Here is a 308-nt window from a genome sequence, read left to right on the forward strand (position 1 = left end):
TTTGAATAGGAAAAAGAGTGGGATCCACGGGGGTCCCAAATGAATTGGCTTATTCGAAAAAAGCCCTGTTCTTTGGAAGATCTATCTCGGTGTCCTGGTACTGCATGGTTCCACCCTGCAAGAACTCTGAATCATTCTCTTGAAGCTCATCCTCTTCATCATAAATGATCCGCTTGTCCCGAAATGACCTGGCCCAATAGGGAAATCCCAAATATTGGGCCTTTCAATACAATCAAATAGAAAGCCCCAAGGGCGCCATATTCTAGGAGCCCAAAACGATGTGATTGAAAAAATCCTCCTCTATCTGT

Source organism: Vigna unguiculata, chromosome 4 (genome assembly GCF_037176805.1).
Source record: "Vigna unguiculata cultivar grain cowpea cultivar isolate G323 ecotype 2 chromosome 4, ASM3717680v1, whole genome shotgun sequence".
In the NCBI taxonomy this organism is placed as follows: domain Eukaryota; kingdom Viridiplantae; phylum Streptophyta; class Magnoliopsida; order Fabales; family Fabaceae; genus Vigna; species Vigna unguiculata.